At 43.3% G+C, this 13,703-nt stretch overlaps 1 long non-coding RNA gene across 1 annotated transcript; it reads left to right on the top strand.

Moving 5' to 3' along the window:
* The first annotated feature begins 5,289 nt into the window (after positions 1-5,289).
* LOC135535941 (uncharacterized) lies at positions 5,290-6,501 on the top strand. The gene is made up of 3 exons (XR_010454911.1): positions 5,290-5,381; positions 5,525-5,602; positions 6,394-6,501. It is a non-coding gene; the product is annotated as an uncharacterized LOC135535941 (long non-coding RNA).
* The last annotated feature ends 7,202 nt before the right edge of the window (positions 6,502-13,703 follow it).

Raw genomic sequence — 13,703 nt, 5'->3', positions numbered from 1 at the left:
AGGAGCCTATTACATTGTTGTTTGTGCTGTCGCTCAAAACACCAACACACACACACAACACCTGCGCACCAAACTCTTGCTTTCAAATCCAAACAGCGGAGATCTCAATCGCTAAAAGCCAAAAGCAGCGTTAACCCGGCCAGTGGGCCCACAGTATTCCTGGTCACTGGCTAAACCAGTGGTCAGCCAGGCTATTAGAACACTGTCTGGAGTGTAACGTGTCCAGACCAGTGACCAGCGATTAGAACACTGCTCTGTGAATGTAAAGTGTCCAGACCAGTGACCAGGCTATTAGAACACTGCTCTGTGAATGTAAAGTGTCCAGGCCAGTGACCAGGCTATTAGAACACTGCTCTGTGAATGTAAAGTGTCCAGGCCAGTGACCATGCTATTAGAACACTGTCTGTGAGTGTAAAGTGTTGTTACACATAAGGAGAGGGATGGAACCTACTCTGTTAAAAAGTACCTGTTTATGTGCACACATAGGGGACATCCCGATGGCAGGACTGGAGAGATCATCATAGATACTCCTAACTGGAGGGGCCCCACTCTTGTCTTTTAGGTGTGTGAACTACAGGTTGGGGAGAGCCACCTAACAGAGTGAGGGTTAGAGAAACAGTCAGGGACCAACGGAAGTAGAGCAGAGAGGACCATCTGCCTTTGTCAGAACACGACACAAAGTGAAAGTAACATCTGACAGTAACAAATGAGGTGTTTTAAAGCAAGTTAGGCCGATCAAGCTGGAGGAGTTAGCTAGCCTAATTTGTCTATGAATGGGATGTTAGATAATGATGTATGACAGATTGAAAAGTCAGCTAGCTAGCTATTTGTTTTAACTAGTAAATGACAAATGACCCCCAAAAGCAAACTCCCCCTCACCTGCTTGAAATGGTGACCTCATTTCCATGACCCCAAATGACCGAGGCAGGGGTGTGACAGGTGCTGGCAGATCCCCTATCAAAAACCCGGAAGGAACTGGGCACCCAGGCCGGGTTTAGGCGATGTTGGGGAACCTAGAGTCATTGGTTCTGTGCCTAGTGGGACACATGGCAGGTAACATTAGTTAGCAAAGCTATTACGTTAACTACACTAAATTAAAATATAAAACGCAAAAATTGGAGTAAAGTTCATATAAGGAAATCAGTCCATTTTAAATTCATTTCCATATGACTGGGAACACAGATATGCATCTGTTGGTCAGATACCTTAAAAAAAGAAAGAAATAGGGGCATGGATCAGAAAACCCAGTCATTATCTGGTGAGACCATTTTTCTCATGCAGCGTAATATCTTTGTATGGCCGATGTGAAATGGCTAGCTAGTTAGCGGTGGTGCGCGCTGATAGTGTGTCAGTCGGTGACGTCACTCGCTCGAGACCTAAAAGTAGTTGTTCCCCTTGCTCTGCAAGGGCCGGGCTTCTGTGGAGCGATGGGTACGATGCTTCGTGAGTGACTGGTTGATGTGTGCAGAGGGTCCCTGGTTCGGGGCGCAGGGACAGGGACGGAGCTGATCAGGCTGTGGATGGCTGGCACTGTGGGCACAGTGTGGATGGCTAACAGTATGGACACATTGTAGATATCTGCATTGTGTCTATGGTGTTATTATCTATATTGTGTCTATAGTGTTAGTTATCTACAATGGATGTCATAAGGTGAATTCACTAATTTGTAAGTCGCTCTGGATAAGAGCGTCTGCCAAATGACTTAAATGTAATGTAAAATGTAATCAGGCTGTTGATTGTGGCCTGTGGAATGTTGTCCTCCTCTTCAATGGCTGTGCGAAGTTATCAGTGGGAACTGGAACATGCGGTCATACACGCCTATCCAGAGCAGACCAAATGTGGACAATGGGTGAAATGTCTGGCACATTATGGTGCCCCCCCCCAAAAAACAATGCAACAAAGTGCATAAATTAAAGGTGAAACTGTGTTTTTCCATTCATGCACTGATTTTCAAGCCTTTGTTTTGGATTAATGACAGTGTGCGGGTCTCCATCTGTCAGTATTCTGATTTTGACTCCTACGCATCTGGAACAGGTGCAGCAATTCTTCAGTTGTGCAAACCCAGTTCCATCAGTTGTCTGGTCTCAGACGATACCCGCAGGTGAAAGGTGAAGAATCCCGCAGGTGAAGAGGTAGGTTATGGTAGAAAAATTCATATTAAATTATCTGGCAACAGCTCTGGTGGACATTCCTGCATTAATTATGCCAATTGCACACTCCCTCAACTTGAGACATCTGTGGCATTGTGTTGTAAAAAATAATAATCACATTTTAGAGTGGTTTTATTGTCCCCAGCACAAGATACACGTTTTATTGTCCCCAGCACAAGATACACGTGTGTAATACACGTGCTGTTTAATCAGCTTCTTGATGACACCATTTTTGGATCTATTATTTCAGCTCATGAAACACGTTGCATTTAGATTTTTGTTCAGTATAGTTGTTAGCATAATGGTACCTAGCTTTGGAGCTTTGTTATTAGCTAACTAAAGTTAGTCTATTGCCTCTTCCACATTGTTAGCCAATTACCTTACCTAAGTTAGTTGGCTAGTAACTAGGTAACTAACATTAGCTATAATATTTATTTAATCAGGCAAGTTGTTTAAGAACAAATTATTATTTACAATAACGGCCTACGCGGGCCAAACTCAGACGACGGGTTAATTTAGTTTTATAGTCTAGTTTCCTAGCAAGCCACTAACATTACATAAAACTGTCTAAAGAAGCCAACTCATGTGACAATGTAACTTGGCTTAGCTAGCTAACGTTAGCACGTAGCACTAGCAGTATTGTCTCTTGTTTAGTTACCTAGCTAGACAAGAGGGAAAAAGGGTTAAGCTACCACCTTGGAAATCCATCCTAAGGGACCACCGATTGTACCAAACCTTGGAAACAAATGATATAATAACAATAATATATATTTAAAATATAGATTATATAATAACAAATTCACGCGAATGAAGCAACAGAACAGATATGTATGTTTAAACACACCACCGGACACGCACCTTAAATTTTCAAATTCTGTCGGAAATCTCGCGTTATTTCGGCACTGGTATTCACGCAGCTAGCACGCTGGCCTGCGTAATGGTTCTGTGTTCAGGCAAATGTGATGACGGAATGTTTCATTGAAGCCAGTGAAAACAACATTTATGTATTAGCTAGAAGCTAGACATTATTGGGAAAAAACTGTAAAGTTATATCTTACTGCAAAGAGGAAAACGTAGCGCGCATCTAAATCAACACGGAGAAGAAAAAAAAAAATAATGGCGAGGCTGTCGGAAGTTGCAAAATTTTTGGAAGTTATCATAAATAAGCAAGTTTGTTGTGATTTACCACACACGTTCACGATATTGAATGATAGATACTGTAATGCAAAATGTATAGAAATGAGAACACACTGAGGAAATTACCAGTTATGTGATATTCAGCATTCTTACGTATGTACAAGCAGTTCTGCAGAACATGCTGAATTTATTGGCTTGAATACAACATTTCTGCATCAATTAGGTTACATCCGCTGCAGTTCATTGCATAACACCCAACACACAATACAGCGTTAGCAAATTATGATACCTCAAACACATGTATACCTTTATGTGAAGGAGGGGATCACCTATACTGTGGGACTATACAGTTTACATCGAACGCTGGCTTTTGTCTCTCTGTTACGCTATTGAGCATTGCCATAGTATGGTTTGGCATGTAAATGATTACAGGAAGTTTGATAGTAACTCCATACAGTTTAAATAGGCCAGTCTTCTGGCTCTCCCCTGACTCTAGTGTGACTCAGCGTCAGCTGACTATTGACTGGCATGCTGGTATACTCTTAACCCAAGTTGGGACATCTTTTAAAGGAGTCTGATACTGTAATATTTATAGGCAGGTCTACATGAATAGCAGTACATATGCTATAAACAGTATAAATGTGCTTGCATGTTGTGCCTTGGATCCATCAGTCCCTCTGGCAAAAAATATTATCTTTGGTCTGCTTTGAATGTTGAAGGACATTCATAATTCTGACAATTACAAATAAGGTAAATCATGTGATTCATGTCTAGTGAACGAGAATAACTGCAGGCCTTATTGTGACTCAAACAAACCATAAAGTAGGGCTACGGCTTTAATCGAGGAATTCGTTGCTTGATGCGCTTCAGGCCTACTTTATAAGCGTATATTTGTTTATGTCTGTGTTTTGTCGGTTGCTGTGTAGCCTTCCTTATAATCGGGAGAGAATAACCGTGACTATAGCTAATACTATTGAGAACAACACGCAGATTACTTGTATTGATTAGTTCTGAATCAGGACAGTTATCAATGCTGCCAGATGCCAATCATCAACTGCCTTTTCTTTTGTGTGTACTGTAGGCCTAGTGTAGTGTGGGCCTATACACTGCAGTGCAAATACTCTAAATAAAGCCTATGTTCAGTGTTCTCTAGTCTAAATGTTTTTTGAAAAGTATACAAATTGAGAACTAACGCAAATGCACATGGTAGAAATAAAATTATTCGATAATGCGAGGATATTTTTCTTCGTCTCTCGGCCGTCGGGCGTAGAACTCGACATTGTGCTCCTTGAATAAATACCTCCACCACCCCTTTTGCTTCAAAACCAACGCTACAACCAATGTTAAAATCTTAGAATAAAAAAGATTGGCCAAACCTCAATTACATTTATTTTGAGTACCGTAATATATATATGTTGTAATATGCTTCAGTGAGATCCGCATGCGCTTCCCGACCCGCTTTTTCTTTACATCTTTCGTGTCACGCATGCGCAGACGGTTCTTATTGCCATTACCTTATTTGGATATGGTAATTTTCAACTTCAAACAGCCTATCAGTGACCGAATGCGTTATCACGTGACGCTCAAAGATCGCTTGGGAGGCGGTGTCAAGTGTGGAGCTGACTTTAAAAGCAGTGGGCAAGACACAGAGCTCTCAGTGTAGGGAGAAACAGGGAAGAGATGTAATAGGAAACTTGGTTTCTATGAAATTTAGTCATATTTACAAGAAAATAATAATAATAACATAAAGAATCATCAAAAAATCCTCTAAGTTAATAGCCTGCCCATAGGATTTTTAGATTTAGTTCAGGTTATTGAAGGGCATTTACACTCACTATTCTGACACTTTTGTAAAGATGTGAGGCAGTTAGTTAGCAAGCTAGCTAGCTAAGGCGGCAGGAGGAGAACAAAAGATTTTTTTTTTCAGTTTTGACCGGTTGCACTGACACCAAGTCCATGCAGAACGTGTCATCACCAACACAATGCCCGTGTTACTTTTTCTGGATAGACACGTCCGCGTCAATGAACCAGCGCACCCATCTGGGCACTACCTATCTGGACATAGCAAAAGGCGCTGTTGAGACTTTCATGAAGGTACTGTAACAACGAGACAACAGCCCTGGAAGACCCCCACGGGGATCGCCGTTTTGACCATCTTTGTGTTAAAGTTACTAACTAACCCTGACAACAAATAATAATCGCTCGATAACCGTTTTTTTCGTTTATTCTTTCCACAGCTTAGAGGCAGAGATCCGGCGAGCCGAGGGGACCGGTATATGTTGATAAATTTTGAGGACGTTCCCCTCGGAATCAAGGTAGAGTTTTTATTTTCGGTCATGTCCTACTTTACATTACGCCAACTAGACAGATTTTTTTGTCTTCTCACATTTCGATCACCATATCAATTGTGTGAGAAAAAAATCTTGAACGGAGCGTTCATAACCCCCTCTTTTTAAAACATGGCCGACATTTTGTTTCAATGTGAGCACGGAGCAGCATCAGAGAGGGTAGAGGCGAAGCGAGAGGTTTCACTCACCGAAATCTGTCCAAAATAAACCCAATGCGTTTCTATGGGGTTTATTTTGGACTTAAACTTGTCACCTACCGTTTCCCGCATTTTTGGGACAACAACTTTGATTTGTGAGGGGACAGACACGACCATCTCGTCGTTTATATAGATCTCTGGCAGCATGGAACTCTGGGTGATTTTTTTTTTTTTTTTATATATATATATTTTTTAGGCTATAGGACTAGATAGTGGGGAGGGTGGTGTCAGGGTTGTTAACTTATACCACTTTTGAACAACTGTCGCAACTTTACAACGTTACACACTTATTTTTTCTCTGGATTTTTTTTGTGTGGTTCAGTTGCTACAGTAGCATAGAATAAGCAGTCTATTTGTTAACAATATTTCCTAAGGCAAGTAAAGGAAAAAAAAGTAAATTTACTTACATTGTTTATCAAGTTAATTACACTGTAAAAAGTTTAATTAATTCACCTGATCTTAGAAATCATCAATGTCAGACAAAATATATATATATATAAGGCCCACTTTGTTCTGTGTATGTTGTTGATGACTTGTATACCTCTTACCCTATTTCAAAAGGCTGGATGGAAAGAGAGCCATGCCACATTCATGACAGAGCTGAGGAACCTTCAAGCAGCAGGACTCACAACTATTGGCCAGTCTTTGAGGACCGCTTTGATTTGCTCAATCTCAATAGATTAGTGTCTGGGATAGACAACTATGGACAGGTATGTTGTACTCTGAGATAGAGGAGAAATTGGTCAACTTTTTTTTCTGCCCCCATTCCCCCCCCCCTCTAGGGTCCCCCATCTTTGTCCCTACCCTGCCAATCTCACAGTCTTACAAGCATCATGCTCCTGCACATTGTCCCCACACACTCTCCTTGAGTGACAAGTAATGACATGAACCAACAGTGTGGTAGGAGTTCCAACAACATATTTTATTTTTGTGTGTTTTCTTTTTAGCTAGTATTCATGTACTGGTTTTGACTTAATTTTTTTAAAGACATTTTTTGACACTACTGCTGGTTTTCCCCCATACCCGATGGTAAGGCATGTCATCCAGAACAACCCTTCACAATGAACTTCCTTTATCTCCCTATTTGTATAGAAGAGAAAATGGATAGGCAATAGTTTTAACGTTAGTATGTTACTTAGAACTGGGTTCTCTCTAAACTGAAACATGAAGGGGGAGAGAGAGAATCTAGAAGCGTTCAAATTTGACCCTATGAGGTCCGGACTAATGCTGGTTTTCTGCTCTACCTGATGATTAATTACACCCACATGGTATCACAGGTTTAAACAGTCCCTGATTAGAATGGGAGAGTGAAAAGCAGTGGCACTTGCTTTGAAGTCCAGATTTGAATTTGAGAGATCTACAGTCAATCAATACATCAGGTGCAGTATAGACAAAGGAGACGGCGTAAGACGTAGTTATATCCTGGCCTTAGACTAGTATCAGTGATGAACAGTGCTCAGGAGATGATCTAGCCTCTAAAGGATTGGTTTCTGCTATGTTAGCCACTGTCTTTTTTGTTCCTCCCTCTGATAAACCTTGTGAGTGATGGGAATATCCACCCACTGGATGGGACTCTATTGGTTTCCTCCTCTCATTTCCTCTGGCTGTCTACCTGCTATATGCATAGTAAACTGTGGTCAAGTCTGCTTTCGCCTACATTCCAATGTAGGGCAATGTTGACTATTGCATCATACTGTATCTATGGAACAAGTGGGTCCATTTAAAAATAATCATAATAATCTCCCTATTATTCCAATACTATAGTGTACACCGGGTCAGGCTCATTATTTGCTAGTTAAGAGATAATGGTATTGAGGTAAGTTGTCAGGAGGCTGATTTAATGTATAAATGTTTAACCAGCGTCTGCAGAGACAGGAAAGATGTCCGCCCATACCTTCCAAGGGTAATGCATACTTACTACATACATAATGCATGTAGATGTCTCTCTCTCTGTGTTCAAAGGCCTCTGTCACCCCAGCAGAAAGGCACATGTAGGTACAGCATGCACACAATCATCATGCACATACAAACACACGAGTAGAATTTTATTTTGGTGATCCAGTCTTTCCTTTTCAGTTGCGGTAGATTCCATTTGAGAATGCGTCACAGCCACACCTTAGGTCTCGTCTGTACACCCTGCTTCGTCTCCGTCACTTCCTCACCATGCCTTTTGTTTGAATCCTTGGGTCTCATTCGCATCTCCTTTCCCTCATAGTAGAGCTGGACTGAGTAGAAGCCGTCCCCGACAGGGATCCACCCCCTTTGCTTTCACCTATTCTGTCAATTCAAATGAGGGTAGAGGAGAGGAAGTCCTGTTCTAGACTATCGAGATGCATCCCCTTGTCTCTGGTCTGAGCACATGGGCTGCTATAACAAAGACCTCAATGTGGTTGTTGTTTTGCCTGGGGAAAGAACACTATGACAAGAGACCCCTTTTCTCCCAGGATCCAATCCCTTTCCTGGACAGCTACTGTACTTTTCTGTTGTTGCTCCAATCCCTTTCCTGGAGAGCTACCCAGTACTTTTCTGTTGTTGCTCCAATCCCAATTGTAACTTATGCTGTGTTCATAACCATTTGGGAAGGTGTTATTTAACACCTACAACTGGGGGAAAAAATAAAAATAAACATTGTAATTACTAGTGGATAACTCCTCTTATCATCCCTGAGATCCTACTTCTCCCACACGCCGACCTCCTAAGAACAAATTCCTATTTACAATGACGTCCTACCACGTCCAATGTCACCTTGGACAATAACAGTATTTTCCGCAGTTGAATGCAACAACGAAATGTTATTCCTCTCATTTGTTCACAGGCATGATAGTTGTACTTTTAGTTTCTGGTTGACGCAACTTTTTGGCCAATAGTCAACTGGCATTTCTCAACCAGTTCAACGCATCCAACTGGTAGTCACGCCTTCACAACTAGTAATTACTACCTTCCCACAAACAGAATTACCTGACACAGCTTATCTACCAGCAATGTTTTGGAATCGGGTGTGCTATTTTTATTTTATTTATTTTTTACTAGGAAAATCAGTTAAGAACAAATTCTTATTTTCAATGACGGCCTAGGAACAGTGGGTTAACTGCCTGTTCAGGGGCAGAACAACAGATGTTTACCTTGTCAGCTCGGGGATTCGATCTAGCAACCTATCGGTTACTGGCCCACCGCTCTAACCACTAGGCTCTACCTGCTACCTGTAGGTTTGGAGCAAAAACCTACAGGACAGTAGCTCTCCGGGAGCAGGGTTGGAGCAAAAACCTACAGGACAGTAGCTCTCCGGGAGCAGGGTTGGAGCAAAAACCTACAGGACAGTAGCTCTCCGGGAACAGGTTTGGAGCAAAAACCTACAGGACAGTAGCCCTCCCCGGGAACAGGGTTGGAGATCCTTGCTGCAGGGAGAATAACATATCTGCTAGTTTACCTATATGTCTACAGCTTGAAGTCTTAAAAAAAAAAAAAAAAATTCAGCTCTTTAGCCAGTGAGGTTTTTATGTAATGTCTCATAGTGCCTATAATAGAGCTGGGTGAAATATCAGTTAGTCACTAGTAGTTAGCGATGTATCCTAAATTGTGACCTATGCACTATATAGTGCCCTACCTTTGACCAGAGCCCATAAGGCTGATTTGACTGGTTTGATGGACTGCACAACATGGCAACCCGGCTAATAGAGATCTAATTGCCCGTCTGTCTAAATTTTAACAGACCTGGCAACGTGCCACAGACTCACTCCCAGCCTACTGATCCTAGAACAACGGATCCACGGGATACACTATACCACCCACACCTGACTGTCAGGCAGTGGATCAGATCAGTCACACGGACGTGGCACACTGAAGCCGTTTCTATGTTGTGTGAGCAATAATGAAACTTGGCGACTCAAATGAGATCTGAGTATATATGTAGCTTCGTTCTGTTTTTAATGTTTTGTGTTTTCTAATGTTTATCGATATAAGCCTATGTCCCCCCCGCAGAGTTTTCTCTGGCTAGGAGTTCATTTTGAAAACATTAGCATGCTAAGTGGGTGTTTGAATAGGATATCATTAGTACCATTCTGAAGGGCTCCGGGTTGTCATGGATACCATAGTCGGTCTGTAAATGGTGGTATGTTTTCCTTTTACTCCCGTTTTTTTATGGAACTTGCAATTTATTACACAAACAAACAAACAAAAAACACACTCTGGTCACGATGAACATTTGGAAGGGAAAAGATCTGTGTCCATTTGATTAGGAACAGTCACCAGTGGGGAAATTACTGTAAACCTCAGAGGAGAGGTACATTCCTGGACATATGTAGCTCCTTTTGAGCGAGAAGAGTGTATCAGGATAGCAGTGAAGTTGATGTGGCTTGGTAGAGACCATCTTGACCACAGTGCATAATAGCCATGCCCTCATGAAGTCTGCTATATTGGCTGTGTTGTCCTCAGGCTAGTGTTTACCTTAGTGTACACTAAGAGGAGGATAGAACCCCACAGATTTCTGGAGCCAGAAGGAATATACAGGACCTATGCTGAAGGCTATAGGCCTATGCAGTTTGAAAGAGGGTTTTCTAAGCGCATCAATTTAATGTGCAAACTCAGTGTTATGAGTGTGCAAGGTGGGAGTGGTTTATATATATATAATGTGTAGGTTTGACTGGAGTATAGACACACACACACAGATGAGTCTTTGTTTTGTCAAGTGTTGGTGCTGTCTCCGCTGCACTGTCCTACAGACTGTCTATTCATATGTTAATGTTTCTCCTCCCCCCCTGACACTCATTAACCCCCCCACCCTCCCTATCAAACCATCCACTGTTAGATGTTTGTTTTGTCGCCCTCTGTTTTCTTCGTTCTCTCCCTTGACCCTCTAACACACATCTCCCGTAGGTTTCACTATAATGATGGACTGTCTGTCTTGACCCTCCTAACGCACACCTCCCGTAGGTTCACTATAATGATGGACTGTCTTGACCCCCTAATACACACCTCCTGTAGGTTCACTATAATGGTCTGTGTCTTGACCCTCCGAATGCACACACACCTCCTGTGGGTTCACTATAATGATGGCCTGTCTTGACCCTCCGAACACACACCTCCTGTAGGTTCACTATAATGGTCTGTGTCTTGACCCTCCTAACACACACTCCTGTTAGGTTCACTATAATGATCTGCCTGTCTTGACCCTCCGAACACACACCTCCTGTAGGTTCACTATAATGGTCTGTGTCTTGACCCTCCGAACACACACCTCCTGTAGGTTCACTATAATGATGGCCTGTCTTGACCCTCGAACACACACCTCCTGTATTCAGCCATAATGTACTCCTGTTGCTCTCAAGTACTTGACCCTCCCGGAAGATCATTACCTCTTTGGCTCAGTCCTCTTTCTTTCACATATAATGATGGCCTTTTTAACCTTTCTTTTTACTCTCTCCTTCTCCCCTTCCCTTCTCTCCTTCTCTCCTTCTCCTTCTCCTTCTCTCCTTCTCCCCTTCTCCCTGCTCCAGACCTCAAGTACCCTTCCCTCCCTTCTCTCCTTCTTACAACTTCTCTCCTTTTCCTTCAGCTCCTTCTCTTCTTTCTCATGTCTTCTTTTCTTGGATGTCCTTCTCTCCTTGTGCCCCTTTTAACCTTTCTCCTTTTTACTCTCTCCTTCTCTCCTTCTCTCCTTCTCTCCTTCTCTCCTTCTCCCTTCTCCCCTTCTCCCCTTCTCTCCTTCTCCTTCTCTTCTCTCTCCTTCTCTCCTTCTCTTCCCTCTCTCCTTCTCTCCTTCTCTTCTCCCTTCTCCTTCTCTCCTTCTCCCCCCTTCTCTCTTCTCTCCTTCTCTCTCTCCCCTTCTCTCCTTCTCTCCTCTCCTTCTCCTTCTCTCCCTTTCTCCCCTCTCCCCTTCTCTCCTTCTCTCTCTCCCTTCTTTCTCCCCTTCTCTTTCTCTCCTTCTCTTCCCCTTCTCTCCTTCCTCCTTCTCTCCTTCTCCCCTCTCTCCCTCTCCTTCTCTTCTCTCCTTCTCTCCTTCTCTCCTTCTTCTCTTTCTCTCCTTCTCTTCCCCTTCTCTCCTTCTCTCCTTCTCCCCCTTCTCTTCTCCCCTCTCCTTCTCTTCCTTCTCCCCTTCTCTCCCTCTTCCCCTCCCTTCTCTCTCCTCCTTCTCACCTTCTCTCCCTCTCCTTCTCCCTCTTCCCCTCTCTCCTTCTCTCCTTCTCCCCTTCTCTCCTTCTCTTTTCTCCTTCTCTTCCCCTCCCCTTCTCTCCCTTCTCCCCTTCTCCTTCTCCCTTCTCTCCTTCTCCCCTTCTCTCCTTCTCCCCTTCTCTCCTCTCCCTTCTCTCTCCTTCTCCTTCTCCCTTCTCTTTCTCTCCTTCTCTTCCCCTTCTCTCCTTCTCTCCTTCTCTTCCCCTTCTCTCCTTCTCTTCTCTCCTCTCCTCTCTCCTTCTCTTCTCTCCTTCTCTCCTCTCTCCTTCTCTTCTCTCCTTCTCTCCTTCTCACCTTCTCCCTTCTCTCCTTCTCTCCCCTTCTCTCCCTTCTCCTCCTTCTCTCCTTCTCCTTCTCCTTCTCCCCTTCTCCTTCTCCCCTTCTCTCTTCTCTCCTTCTCCCTTCTCTCTCTCCCCTTCTCTCCTTCTCTTCTCTCCTCTCCTCTCTCCTTCTCTTCTCTCCTTCTCTCCTCTCTCCTTCTCTTCTCTCCTTCTCTCCTCTCCCCTTCTCTTTCTCTCCTTCTCTTCCCCTTCTCTCCTTCTCTCCTTCTCCTCTCTCCTTCTCTTCTCTCCTTCTCTCTCTCCCCTTCTCTTTCTCTCCTTCTCTTCCCCTTCTCTCCTTCTCTCCTTCTCTTCTCTCCTTCCCTCTCTCTCCTCTCTCTCCACAGGGCAGGAATCCCTTTTTCCTGGAGCCGTCCATCATAGTGGCCATCACCGACGGCAACAAGCTGACCAGCAGTGGCGGAGTCCAGGATGAGGTCAGTCATCATGGTTTCCGTGGAGACCAGGGTCACAGCCAATCAGGAGTACTTCCTGTTGGTCAGCTGAACAGACAACTCTCTCTGTTTGTACGTGAAGAGCCACCGCAAGGCGTTATAATTTTTACAGCGGATGCTGCAGAAGTGAACTCTTTGATAAAAGACTCGATTGTCCGCCCGCACACACACACACACACGCTGGCTGGTGCACCCGCACACACACACACACACGGCTGGCTTGTTAAACTTGTCTGAGAACAGCTTATACTATATCTTTGTCTATAATTTCTTTTTGATCTGAGCTGCAGGACATTGAACAAGTCACAGGAGGTTGTTGCCTTCCTAGTTGACAGAATTAAAAACGGGGCGACACGGTGACTGCTATAGGCTACTGCTCTCTCTGTTGGAGCTGCTATAGGCTACTGCTCTCTCTGTTGGAGCTGTGGTGACTGCTATAGTCATATATCCTAGCCTGATCCATAAGCCTACTAATGCATCTAGTAATGCATCTAGTAATACATCTAGAAAAAAACTATTTAAATTCCTTTTTTAGTTTAACCAGTTAATTTAATTATCAAGAATACAACTAAGCCTCGTGTATTTCCTTTTAAATTAGACCCGAACAGCATTTGTTGAATAGGAATAGCCTTTATTAGAGATTCTTCACAGCCCCTTATTCTGGCCAATCATCTCCAACTTGTAAGCAGCACATTAAATTTCTCCATCGATTGGAGGAGCATTGGGCTACTAAAGATTGGCACCAATATGTGATGCCTGACTGTAGCCTATTAGTAGGTAACCACTAGCATTTTGCCCATTGTGAAAAGAACACTGAATGTGACTGACCTGCACAGAAAGGAGAGTGTTGATTGGCCAGTAGGCTAGGTGGGAATATTCAGAATCGTTATAACCAATTAATCTGAATACTGAGAGCCTCCATCGACGC

Source organism: Oncorhynchus masou, unplaced genomic scaffold (assembly GCF_036934945.1).
Source record: "Oncorhynchus masou masou isolate Uvic2021 unplaced genomic scaffold, UVic_Omas_1.1 unplaced_scaffold_5344, whole genome shotgun sequence".
NCBI lineage: Eukaryota > Metazoa > Chordata > Actinopteri > Salmoniformes > Salmonidae > Oncorhynchus > Oncorhynchus masou.
Note: the sequence above shows the minus strand (reverse complement) of the source record. Positions and strands in the feature narration are given on the sequence as shown.